This window comes from Pleurodeles waltl, chromosome 12, assembly GCF_031143425.1.
Source record: "Pleurodeles waltl isolate 20211129_DDA chromosome 12, aPleWal1.hap1.20221129, whole genome shotgun sequence".
NCBI classification, from domain to species: Eukaryota; Metazoa; Chordata; class Amphibia; order Caudata; family Salamandridae; genus Pleurodeles; species Pleurodeles waltl.
The window spans coordinates 651,977,051-651,989,589 of NC_090451.1; positions in this window are offsets into that span (position 1 = coordinate 651,977,051).

Sequence of the window (12,539 nt, forward strand, 5' to 3'; positions counted from 1 at the left end):
TGGGGCCTGGAGGCTGAAGGTAAGTGTGTGTGTGTTTGTGTGTGTATGTGTGTGATGTTTTAAATTGAATGTTTGGTGCACATGTGCATGTTTGAGTGTTCTGAGTGTTGTTAATGAATGTGCGTGCGTGTGTGTGAAAGAATGAGTGTGTGCGATCTTTTAAAATGAATGTTTGGTGCGTGTGTGCATGTTTGAATGGTATGAGTGTTGTTAATGGATGTGCGTGCGTGCGTGTCTGTGTGTGAAAGAATGAGTGTGTGTGTGTGTGTCCCGCTCGCCCACTCCCTCCTAAAGCTGCCGGCAGCCACTGTTAACTACATTTCCCATCATGCCTTATACAACATGTCCACCAATCACATGCCTCCTGACCCTATTAGAGTCCATGACACCAAGTAAAACTCCTCTTCCTTTGCTGCTTATCTGCAAGATAAGTACTCACTTTTGTTTGGGTTTATCCTTGTGGTTGCTAATTCGTCCATTGGGATTCCTGCAGTGGGGATCTTGGATTGGGCTGTTTGGGTGACGCATTGTTGCCACTGATCCCTTGGCGTTTTGGTTCGTGTCTATTTTTTTGACGGTTTCTCTTTGCAGGTTCGCCATCGGGCGGGGTCGCCTCGTCCGCTTGACGCGACAGCATCAGCCAGACTTACAGGTGGGCTCTTTGTCTTTTTCTGCCCTGTCCTAGTGGCGCTTTTGCGCTTGCCCAGTGCCTCCCCTTGTGCGGCCCGGATCGCGTAGCCCAAAACCTACCTGAAACAACTGACTGGGCTACGCGCATTCCGCTGTCAGTGTCTCCTCCTCCCAGCCGTTGACAGCACGTTGGAATCGCGCATTTTTCGCATTACTGACGTGCCTGTCATCGTTGTAGACGCCGAGCTCTGGCTGAAAGAACGGAGCAAGCCTGTAATTTAGCGGCGTGCACGCTTGGTGGAATATATTTTTGACACCCTCAGAATCCATTTGGGGGCTGCAATAATTTTCAACAGCTGTGGCTGAGGAGCGCTGTTAAGGACATTTTTCTCTTGCACCTGGGGTGGCTCCCCCCCTTTTTTAGTCTAGTGTCAGACTGGGTTATTCTATAGCTGTTTACTCAATAGATTATATTTGCAATGACCGAGTGGATGCCCTTTGAGGAGGAGTTTGGGCAAGGGTATGAGGAGGCCCTCAGTCCTTATTTGGGAGAAGGTCTGTCTGGGGTTATTAATGCCTCAGTGCAGCAGTCTCTCAGCAGGACGTTGGCAGTTTTCGTACCGCAAAAGATCAATCAAGCTGTGTTGGCAGCCTTGAAGCCCCTCACGCAGCAATTTGAGTGTTTGGTAAAAAAACAAGGGTTGGTTCCCTTAGCAGACGATAAGCTGACGGAGGAAGGTCCTTTGGTTGTGGCTAAACCCAAACCTTAAGCTCCCTCGTGGCGTCATGACGGAGCCATGTCGGCCTTGACCCAGTTTTCAGTTTTGGATCTTGTGTATTGCTCCCTTCGTTCTACTTCTAAAGGGTCCCCTCTGGAGGTTGAAATTTCATCCGTCTCGGACTCAGCCGCTTCTGATTGCTCTCATTAAAGTGGCTCCTTGTGTAAGAGCATGGGGGCAAGGAAGTCAGGTTCTTCCCACACGAAGGAGAGGTCCAAGTCTCCTCCCAACCCGTTTCAGTTTAACCAGGAGGATATAATACATCCTCGGTCAGCGGATTGGGCCCCGGCGCAAGCCGTGACGGATTATTTACAGAAGTTACAGAAGGGTTTTGACAAGGAGGTGCGTAATAGGTTGCGGGCTGAGTGTCCTAGGCCCGAAATTCCTAATAAAGTGATGGGAGATGCAGAACATTGATACTAGTATGCTCACCTTGCTCAAGAAGTTCGCCAAAGATCCCAAAAAAGGCATCGATTGGGCTTGGCATTCGTGCCAAAACAAACTATTGGACCTTTCGGGACCTTTGGCTAAGATTTTGGAAACGGCCTTAAGGGCTAAGGAAACTGGCGCTCCTATTGATCCGGATACCCTGGCTGAGTGGACGAAGAGGGCGATTTGCTTAGGTAACGCTAACTGCACCATATCTATGGAAAGACGGAAGTCTCTCCTTATGAGAATAGACACCACTTTGACTGAGATGGCGGCGGTGGATGCAGGTCCCCTTGCGGAAGGTCGTCTCTTTTGCAACAAGTTTGTTAAGGATATCGCCAAGTATGTGACCACATTTACTACTTTAGAAAAAGCGCAGGCAAACTTAAAAAAGGTATTCCATTTGGGCCTTTTTGGACAGGCTGGGCTAGGCAGGGGCCGCTTGTCAGGCTGTTCGAATTTCCAAGGCTCCCAGAGGGGCTCCTTCAACCGAGGCCAGGATTATGCCAGAGGAGGTACTTTCTTCCCCTCCCACTTCCTTCGTCGACATGGACAGAGAGGTGGTTCAAGAGCCAACATCCAGTCAAGTTTGTCCACAGGGGAGACTTACAGATTGCCCTCTCATTCAGTTGGGGGGTCGTGTGCAGCATTTTCTCCACAACTGGTGTTGTTTGACTCAAGATTCATCGGTGTTGCAGACTGTTCAGGGTTTTCGTTTGGAGTTTTATTAGACCCCGCAGTAGGGGAGTCTACCTCCTCCTCTCAATTTCTCCTGACAAGACGCCAGCGTGATCGATTCAGAGATTCAGGCTTTGTTCCAGAAAAGAGCAATTGCTTTCTGTGAACCCCATCCTTCTGGGTTCTGCAGCAACATCAGTTGGTTTTAAACCTCAGAGAGTTCAACTCCTTCATCGTTTACAGGCATTTCAAAATGGAGGGTCTTCATCTGTTGCCAGGTCTTCTTCAGACGGGAGACTGGTTGATGCGATTGGACCTCAAGGATGCATATCTGACTTCCCATTTGGCTTCCTCACAGGCGATTCCTCCAGTTCAGGTGGAGGGGCAGTTGGATGGAGTATTTGGTCCTGCCTTTCGGCCTTTCCTCAGTGCCTTGGTGCTTCACCAAGCTACTCAAGCCAGTGGTTGCGCATCTGTGGGAGATAGGGATCCGCCTGATCATATATTTGAACGATATACTGATCATGGCGCAATCCCAGGAGTTGCTCAAACAACACAGTTTCACAACGATCTCCTTTCTCCAGGATCAGGGGTTTGTCATAAACGAGAAAAAATCGATGGTTATGCCATCCAGAACTGTAGAATTCTTAGGTTTTGTGATCGATTCAGGGAGGTCCCTATTGGTCCTTCCCAAGTCCAAGCTACGAGACATCAAGAAAGAGCTTCGGGTAGCATTAGCCCAAACCTCGTTGTCCCTGAAGCAAATCACACGTATTGTGGGCCTGCTGGCCTCATCAATTCAGGCGATGTTTCCGGGGCCCCTTCACTACAGGGATTTACAGAGGCTCAAAATCCGCCATCTTCAGAGAGGCCTGACTTATTCCAATTTGGTTCCTCTGACGGAAGAAGTTCGGTCGGAGCTCAATTGGTGCTTGACGCAAGTCGATGCATGGAATGGCAGGGCTATATTCAGCTCCCAGCTGGAGACTGTGATATTATCGGATGCCTGCCACATCTCGCTGGGGAGCGAGATGTGGGGACATCTCGACAAGGGGGAGATGGTCACAACAGGAACTTCAGGTGCACATCAATTGCCTGGAGCTGTTAGAAGGGTCCTTTGCGAGAAAGACTCCCAAGAAGGTTTTGTGTTCCATTCTTCTGCAGATGGACAATATCTCGGCAGTCAGATACATCAACAAGTTGGGGGCACCAGGTCATCTGCCCTGGCTGAGATAGCCAAAGATTTTTGCCATTATTGTTTGAAACACAAACTTCTGTTGATGGCAGAATATCTTCCAGGTCAGGTCAATGTGGTAGCAGATTGGAACTCCAGATACCTCAGGGATTACAGCGACTGGAAGCTTCTGCCTCAATTATTCCATTTGACTCAACAGCTGTGAGGCCAGTGCAAGATAGATCTATTTGCCTCTCGTTTGAACAGGCAGATAAAGGATTTTTTCAGCTGGAGGCCGGATCCGTTGGCAAGGGCCACGGATGCCTTCCTTCAGGATTGGCAGGGTCCCACAATTATGCTTTTCCCCCTTTCGCCATGATTCCGAGGGTGGCGACTCAGATCAAGCGGCAGAGAGCAGAGGTAGTCCTGATTACTCCGATTTGGAGAACTCAGCCTTGGTTCCCGTTACTTCTGGGGATGGCGTGCGACTCTCCTCTATATCTTCCTTGGTCTCCAGGCATTCTATTGGGTCCGCAGGGCGAGAGGCATCCTCTGGTACTTGAGAGACAGTTGCAGCTGACGGCTTGGGGGCTTTCAGGCAACAGTGGCATATGCCAGGAATTTCGGAATCAGCTGCAGAATTTATAAATAGAGCATGGGCACCGTCTACTAGAAACAGGTATTCCTCCGCTTGGAGAGTGTGGCAGTGGGATAGCGATAGGGACGAAAGAGACACTCAGGTTGACGATTTTATATAAGAGGTTTTATTTTTTTGTGTACAGCTGTCTTCATACAGTCTCTCTATTTTCTTATGGGTTGCTTATCTTCTTTGTTTCTTCTTTTCTAGGGTCCCCAGTGACTGGTGATATGTCTCTCGGCGGTGATGTTGTCAGGTGGACCGGAAAAAGAATGAAAAGTAGGTAAGTCCTACGTCTGGGTGACTCGTTGGGATGGTGTTAGTGGGGAGAGGGTGTAGAGAGAGAGAGAGAGATGCAGTGTGAACAGTGGCGCTATGGTATAGAGTTCCAGACCTAAGGGAAAAGAACGGATTGGTAAAGTGGATAGGGTCCTGTCCCGTTTCACCTCTGTGGAAACCAAACTTTCTTCCTTCACCAAACTTAACTGTCTCTGTGTTTGTGACTAGTGCTCCCCCCTTTTGGTGTCCACTTCCCCAAGTATCCCTTCCCAACCTCCCTCTGCTCCCCCTCTCCACCCTCCACCCTTCCCACTATAGCGCTTAGTCTTGTTTTAAGCAGGACCGTACCTGCTGAAGCCACGCCCCTCCAGGGACGTGGCAGAGTTGCTGTTTTTCAGAATCTCCTTCTCCTTCCCGGATATTGTCTCTGGAGTCCAGGGGTCTTGGGTTGAGCGTTTCCTCCTTTCCTGTGGCCAGAACGCTTCTCCCCGCGTCCTCCTTTTCCGCCGTGTCCCCAACGTCCTTGGTTGCGCTCTCCTCCTCCTCTCCGGCGTCCTTCTCCTCTTGCTCTTCCTCCACAACGCGCCACGCGCATTGTCCTACAACTCTTTTCATGGCATTGGAAACCCGGATATCCGGGTTTCCAGTCGGTGTAAGTCCTTCCTCTATGGGACCCCCGGGGCACTCAGCGTACAGGCGATTTCCCTCATATAGAGCCGGGGTTTCCGACACCCGGCTACAGAGAGTTTGGAGAGGTTGGTGCCTGGAACGGCATTTGTATCCCGTGGCAGCCGGGATTGTCCAAATCGTGCATTTTTTGTCTCAAAAAGCCGAGGAAGGATTGTCGTACAGGTCAGTAAATAATTTTCGTTTAGCCATTTCAGCTGGCCATGTGAAGGTTGATAGCATTCCAGCAGGCATGCACCCTGTGGTGTCTAAGCTTCTTAAGGGTGTGAGTGTTTCCAATCCTCCATCTCCTAAGTATACGTTTCTTTGGGATGTGAATTTAGTTCTTCACTTGTTTGAGAACTGGCCAGACAATTCGGTTTTGTCAAGGAGGCAATTGTCATTCAAGTTAGCAATACTTTATGCTTGGCAGCCTGTCAAAGATCTTCAGACGTAAAGGCTCTGGATCTTTCAGGTAGAGTTTTTACACCAGAAGGTGTTTCTTTTTCTATCTTTAGGAGGACTAAGACAATGTCTATGAGTATTGAGTATTTTACATTTCCTTTTTCTAAAAAGTTGTGTGTTGTCGATTGCTTAAAAACATATGAACAGTGTACTAGATCGCTCAGGTCTGATCTGACATGTCAATTGCTGATTTCATTGCGTAAGCCTTTTAAGCCCGTTTCTTTAGCGACCATTGCTAGATAGTTGCGCGTTTTAATGGTTGAAGCAGGCATTGATATGCACTTATTTGGAGCGCAGTCAGTTAGGGGTGCGATGGCATCAAAATCTGTGCACTTGGGAGAGTCTGTGCAAGATATTATGAAATCAGCTGATTGGTCTTCGGACTCTACTTTTAAACAGTTTTATTACAAACCAGTGGATGATTTTGCATCTAGGGTTTTTCATGCAGCTCTGATCTACCATATTCTGAGCCTCTGGTCCTGCCATAGAATGTAAAAGTTGCTAGCATTCACGCCAAGAATTTTCAATTCTGTGAAGGACACAGAGGCAAGGATTATCCTTCCCAGGGTATTTATTTGCTGTGTCATTTGGCAATATGATAATCGCAGGCTATGTTGGAAATGTTTTAATGTGCCCTCCCGAGTTATGAAGTTGGTGTATAGGATTACCATGTTATTATTGTTTTTTTCAATTTTTTCTTAGGATCTGAACCGATGTCGGAATAACAGGAAAGTCTTTTCCAGCAAAGAACGGTGGGACATGCTATCTACAGTGAATGATCGCCTTCAAGCATTTGAATTTCCTTTGTGGATGCTTTCCAAGTTCTTGGTTTAATGGTTCATCGTGATGCAGTTCGGTGGAGCAAAGAAAGAGGAGTTCTACTTGGTGTTATGGACTCTAATAGGGTCGGGAGGCATGTGATTGGTGGACATGTTGTATAAGGCATGATGGGAAATGTAGTTAAGTTTTTTCTGGGTTTTGATTGGCTGCTGTAAATTTGAGTAGTAAAAAAAGAAAAGCATAGTCCTCGCCTCCGTGTCCTTAATAGAACTGAAAATTCTTGGCTCAAATGCTAGCAAATTTTACATTCACTCTTGTTGGTGCATCCAGTTCTATGTACCTTTTGACATATGTTTCAGGATATTTCTCATTCGCTTTGAATTTGGAGGTTCTTGCAGTAAGGCTCACAGTCTTCTGAAGTGCTCCCAGAGCGGAGCTGCATCCAATAAGCTCGACAGCAAAATATGCCAATGAGCCAATCACAAATTGAGGGGGTGGGGGAGTACACTGTCTGGCATACCAGTACCCAATTCACACAGATACGTTGTGGTAAATGAAGTGCACAGTGATACCCACTTGAGTACAAAGTATTCACCATTGTTGTTGCAGCCAGTGTTGTGTATTTCTAGACATGTTTCAGGATATTTGTCCTTCATCAGTAGAGAGTCATCTTTTACATTTGGGTGTGATAGTAATCCTGGCCACAGGTTTCTCAGGTTTCTGCTGTACTCTCAAAGTGCAAGTGCATCCCAATGAGCTTGTCAGTCCAACAACTCAACAAGGAGCCAACCACAAAAGGGCAGAGGGAGCACACTGCTTGAACAGAATACAGATTTCGCCCAGATGCATTATGGTAAATGCAGTGCATGATAGCACTCACTTTAGTTGAAAGTTTTTAGTATTCACCAATGTAGGCTTTATAAGTGATACAATACACCAGAGGTGCACATGCCAGCAAATTAATATGGGCAGCTGATCCAGAACTGATCCAAGAGTCTAGCTTAGGTTTAAGAGCACATGCTGGCTGACCCATGAAAAAGTTTGCCATATAAATTATCCAACAACCATCACATAAATATACGATACTCTTCATAATTCATAAAACTGTATTTCTTTTACATGCAGAACTGTTTCTCCTTATCACATAAGTATATGTTACTGCTCTGAGAGGCATTTATTAGAAGTTTTTTAACATGAACTTAGAGACGTTCATCCTTCGACCCACCCTGACAACAATGCCATTAGTAAACTAAGAGGAAAGTCAGTTGTCATGTGCACCCTAAATGTTGCCTATGTCATAATGCATTGCCCATCAATGTAGGCAAGCTTCAATGCCCTGAATAGAGGTTGTAAGTGCTTTATAAGTAATACAATCCAATAGAGCAAGTCAACACTTAACAGAATTAGCTGAGCCAGAGCCAAGCCAAACCAAATTACCTGCAGCAATTCCAACTTGGGGAATTGCTGCGGGTGAAACAGAACTGTAGCACCACACAGATATTTGAGACGAAACAGACAAAGATGGTTGGAAGATTTTGGGCTAGGAGTTACCACAAGAAGGTTCTAAGGTGAGCCTGTGAGAAGGTGAAGGGACAGCCAAGGGAGAGATTGCTGCAGCAAAAGATAAAGGTTAAAGAACCTAATGTGGTTAGATATTAACCACTTATAAAAGTGAGTCCGCCAAGATCAAATGCATGCTTGAGGCATTGACATTTAGTGAGATCAGATCTGGCGATAGGAAGCCTAGTCAGTCCCTAACCCATGGTGACTTACAGAAAAAGTAAATTATTAAGGGACATGTTGGTGACAGCTATCCAACTGGGCAGAGTAACAAGGGATCCTGGTTAGGAGAACAGCAGGGTTTTTACAAATGTGGGAGATGTAAAGCATGTGCATCACTACTAATAAGAAGATGTACACCTTGCCAACAGGGAGAACAGCCAAGGCAAAGAAATTCATCACTTGCAACAGTGACTTTGTGGTTTATGTTCTACAATGCCCCTGTGGATGTTAGTTGATGGTTAGTACCATCTTCACATTGAAGAAAATAAATTTGGAGCACTTTCGTGCTATCAAAAATAACGATCCAAATTACCCTGTAGCACAACACTGACACCAAATGCATGAGCCCAGAAGTGATCAAATCTAATTTTTTGGCATTCACAGTGTCCCTGTGAGTACGAGAGGAGGGTACAGAGAGAAGAGATTGAGGAGAATGGAATAAGAGTACATTATCATGCTTAACAGCAAGCCTACTGGAGGTCTCAACATAGATGAGGAGCTGCATGTATACATTGGATAACAGGATGGTGTAATTTACTCTGTGCATCATGTTTGGTCTGAATTTAATTGTGAACTAGATTATTCTTGAGATTAGTTATCGTTGGAAGTCATATCTTTGATGTCTCACCCCAGAGTTTTTATGATGTCTTTCTCGGTAAAGGAATATATATATATATATATATATATATATATATATATATATATATATATATATATATATAACAGCCAGCCAGGGCAAAAATCTGGATCCCAAAGGATACAATGAGCCACAAGAAAATGTAATAAAATCTCACAGGAAGGATGCAAAGCAGTTAAACACCATGCTGCTCCAGCATTCAAATCAGTCTCCCATGAACCATCCTTCAGAAAAATGCAACAAGGTCAAGAAGAAAGAGAAGACCGAATCTTCAGAATGTGGTGGGGGTCACTGATAACTTTTAGAATCACTATTTTGATGCTTCAGTCTTGCTAGAAGCTGAAAGCTGGATTGGTATTCAGAAAAGATCATTTTAAAAAACAAGCTGTATTGTAAACGGCCAGTGAATTTAGGAATGTGAGAAAAAAGATCTGCAACAAACTCACTTTCAGAACAGGGATGTTCCCAGAAAACACAAATTGTTAGGCAATTCCCTTACCTAAAATATTATTTTGCATAACATTTCTGCCGAAAATGAAGTTAGTAAACTTGCCAGTGTTCACACATTGTGCAAACATTACCAATCTTGCGAAGTTTGTAACTTTTCACATCCTTAATTTTGTCAGAGAAAGGATTCTGAAGCTAAGCACATTTTTTAAAGGAGCTTCATATGCAATGTTTGTCTAAAGACACAATTGGGAAGACAGTTCTGTAGTTATTAGTTTAAGGGTTACGCCTGCAAAGTTTGCTCTTATAATCTTTTAGAAAGGGATTTTAGTTTTGGCACCCTAAGTGGATATACATGTTGCAGACTATGGTGCGATACAATACAACACAATAATTCTTTATTGGCATGGTCTTTCATTTGAAATAGTTGGCAGATTTTTACAGATTCAAAGATGTTGTAGCTTGATATTTTTTTCTCTGATGACGTCTCAGACTGTCAAGTAGATAGGAACACTTCTTTTTCTATCATAACTGGAGTAGCACAATGAAAGTCAATAAAGGATAGCCTGCAATATTTGTAATTGTATTTATATAGCGCTTACTAGCCCTGACGAGGTGTTGAAGTGCTTTCGATGATTAGAAAGTCACTCTGGAACCCAAGGTGGATTGGGGTGGAATAGTAGAGAGAAATACAAGTTGTTACTGTAGTAGGACTACCCTGATATCATTGGGGTCAGGGGCTATGATGGAAATGCCAAGAGTAGAGTAGAAACAAAGCCTTGGGACCCCTGATACATTACATACTGCCCAGACCTAGCCTTTCCCATGCTCCACAGCAACAAATAAGATGCTGCTGGAAGGAGGAATGCGGCACAATGCTTCGACCTCGTGATGTTTGAAGGGGTCAAAGTGTAAGTGAAGCTACTACTAGAATATTTGTCATTTGATGTTCATAGGTAGTACAATGCGCCAACCCATATTATAGGAAGAAATAAATGTCAGCCATGCCCACATGGGTTTTAAGCAGGGCCAATGGAATTATGTGGCTGTGGAGGACCAAATTATGTGGCAGGGCTGACTAAATTATGTACCAAGGAAAGGCAAATTATGCATCGTATTGGTGTATAATTTTGATAGGATTACTTTATTATTTCATCATTTTTTCGTCATGTCAACAGCATCTTAGTAAAGGTTCCACCTCATTAGTACCAGTTTAACACCCAAATAGAGCAATAAGCAACTGAAAGGTGATCAGTCAAGCTTTGTGAAGGGCTTACCAATGAGCAGCAACACATTTTTAGTACCTGAGCTAGAAACAAAAAACATGTTTGTTAAAATCTGCATATTTTGCAGCGGATAATTATGCGGAAAACACTGAAACCGCTGCTCAAGCTTAAGGAAAAACCAACGAAAGTAAGTAGTAGATACAGGAGTACTTCACTGACAGAAAGAGCTACAAAACTCCTTCTGTGAAATAGCCAGCGAGGCTTGTGCTTCGAAGCCAAGGAAATGACGCTAGCTGCAGTTAAGCCAAGATACATCTGTATGTCAGAGCTTACAGCATATTCACTACATTGCCACATTGTACAGAGCATGTAAGACCCCGAGGGGGTGCTTCAGATGATGATTTCCAGATTCGCATTTGAAATAACGTCTCGCAACCACTGGATAATTGGCTATTGGAAGGTCTTACTCAACAGTCTCTTGGACTTTCAGCTGGGCGTGCCTCATCCTGCCCTTCACTATGCTGCCCAGATTCTGGCATCACTGGGTCTGGTGGCTCAGTAAGTTAATGCATGAACTCCAGGAATCTGCCCTACCTCTGGGGCCCAGGTTCAAATCACTGTGGGTCCTCTCAGCCTTTCATCCTTCTGAGGTCCATACAAGGAGTTCAATTGAGTTGGGTTACAATAAACATTTGTTATATGTCAAAAGCAGCAAGATACTTAGCTGTAGTGAATGTGCACTCTACAAATATGTCCTGTATGCGATCATCAATTAAAGATGTGATTTAGAGGTTGACAGATGGGTCCCCTAATATTTCCCACCTGCTGCTTTCCTTCATGATTCTCTGCTGCACTGAAAACGGTGCACTTCTTAATTGCTCTGTACTACCTTGGCATTCGGCAGCTCAAAAATGTTTGGCCCTTGCAATTACGGTCTTTTTACAAATCAAGCACTAGGGAAGATTCCACCCTTGGCATAGCACTGCTATTCGTTCATCTGCCAATCATCCTTGTGCCCCGACCATTCACATGCTGTTCTACACAATACTTCTTTAACTCCTGGGGGGTATAAAAGCTCGTGTTCATTACAATGCAGAGTGCACAAACTGCTCAAACCCTAGAGGAGCGCGCGAACAACCAACCCCGTCCCTCTAAGCCAATAGCAGCAGCAATAAGAATCTATCTGCAATCCAATAGCACCGCCCGACTTTCAATAAAAACTATCGAGCAAGGTTCTACTATAGAGCCACCAGGATGCCGTCGTCTATGTTCCTTTGCTGCAGACAGAGGGTGCCAAAGCACAAAGTATTTATGAGTATGGGAAGTAATACTATAGGTGTACACTTTTAAATACTCTTACGTGCTTTTGTGAATTGGTCCCGAAATGTCCAGCTCCTTATTAGTAAAAGTGAAAAGAGGGCACAGTTAATTCTGATTGAACTCATAGAATGTGGGTATAAGGATAAGTTACTTACCTGTAAATCCTAGTTCTCTTCCAGGGGTATCCTCATCAAAGTCATAAACATTGAATATTCCCGCCCTTGTGCGGGGACCCCGGAGCATATATACAATATATACACATTATACATGTGTAACAAACAGTCATGCAGGCTATCATGTTAAAAACAGGCTAAAATGCTTTATTTCTATGAAGTTTTTTTTTTTTTTTTTTTTAAATACTACAATAGAGCATAAATAAGTACCCAAGCTCCTAAAACTAGGCTTGGGGAAGTACGCAGTAGCAAACTCTAGTGAAAAAATAGAGAAAACTGCATTGAAAAACAATGAAGCATTCTTAGCCAATAGGCTGCATGTAGGTTAACACAGGAGAACCATAAAAACTTTGGCACTGTGCCTTTAAGACCCTGAGCACCTCCAGTATCCCACCATGCCTCAGGGGTGAAGGAAAGGTGACAGTTGGTTCACAGTT